The sequence below is a fragment of the Dipodomys spectabilis genome, unplaced genomic scaffold, assembly GCF_019054845.1.
Source record: "Dipodomys spectabilis isolate Male_0828 unplaced genomic scaffold, ASM1905484v1 ptg000114l, whole genome shotgun sequence".
NCBI lineage: Eukaryota > Metazoa > Chordata > Mammalia > Rodentia > Heteromyidae > Dipodomys > Dipodomys spectabilis.
The window spans coordinates 80622-82070 of record NW_024870791.1 but is presented as its reverse complement, the minus strand read 5'-3'; the positions used below and the strand labels follow the sequence as shown (position 1 = coordinate 82070).

Genomic DNA, 1449 nt, shown 5'->3' with positions numbered 1-1449 from the left:
TTCTAATATATATTCTAAACCTAATTATTTACATTCCAATTCTCTTTATTGGAATAAATAAATATCAATATATTTGTCAAATTATCAACTAATTCTAGTAAGTTTCACTGTGTGAAATAAAAAATCAGCACATATAAATATAAAATATATAATAATATATAACATAATGAAAAGGCACGTGTTTTACATTGTTCTGTTGTAGTTAGTGTATCAAAGGCAACTCTGTTTTAAAGTATTATTGCATTATCTCTACCTCAGTGTTTGATAGAGTTAGACCTAAAGCTTTACCACTTGTAGATTTACAGCCTGGAGGTAAGAGGAAATATTATGATTAATACATTATCAATTTAAAGCCTAATATTGAGGAGAAACATATGGACTCCTCCTGCAACTATGAAAATATTTGGTTATAGAAAGGCAGCAGTGTAAGTTCCTGCCTGGTTGGATGATAGACAGGCCAGGACATTAGGTCATCATGCATATGAACAATTTTTTCACCTTCTTGGCTTTAGCTACTTTTGAAATGGTAGGTATTATAAACAATTATATTTTGATTAATTATATTTTAGTATGAAAAGTTCTGTCTGAACTGTTCCTCTCTCTATGATACCTTGTAACTAAGATTAATTTTGTTCAAGTAATATAATCTATACTATCAGGGTAAGATATTCTGGTTGGTCTGTTCCTACAGGGAAGAAGAGTAAAGGACCAGGTAAACATTTGTGTCAGTAAGACCTCATTTGGAAAATTTCAGTTGTAGAAGTTTAGAAGTAGCTCTTACGCAAGGCTTACTTTGAATCCATTAGCTCCACAATGCTCAGTTGGATAAATAAGTACTTGAAAAAGCCATCACCTTTGGACCTATATATAAATACTTGAAAGTACAATTAAATCCCACATTAAAAAGACTTAAAATTGTCACGGATAAAAAAATTGCGTATGTGAGCAATCCACTGAACAATATAATTTTTTTCCAATATTCACAGAATTTTAGGGAAATAAGATCAATAGCATTGTTAGGCAACCAAGGATATACGCCTGTATAAAGTTTGACTCATTAACTACTTAAATTTAGAGGATACTACATGCTTCTGTAGCACATATACCCAAATTAAAATACAGAGATTAACATGGCACTTGCACAAGGATGATATGAAAATTTGTGAATATTCCATATTTTTCATTCTACAGATACAAGAAATGAAAAAAGTTATTAAAAACTTGATTACAAAATTACAAGTGTATCAATACACGTAATTCATATAATTAAAAGTTAGTTTGACATCAGTGTATTAAATCTTCACACTAGAAAAGCCTTTATGTACCATAAACTTTACAAAACTTTTGAAATTATACAACTTTGACATTTTATCCCAAAGAAATATAATACTATAAGGACCTAGGAAAAAAAGGAATCTTAAACTGTTTCTATATGGAATGCAATCTGAA

General features: G+C 29.6%; 1 pseudogene; it reads left to right on the top strand.

The window, feature by feature from the left end:
* The first annotated feature begins 1085 nt into the window (after nt 1-1085).
* LOC122114957 lies at nt 1086-1181 on the top strand (annotated as a pseudogene).
* The last annotated feature ends 268 nt before the right edge of the window (nt 1182-1449 follow it).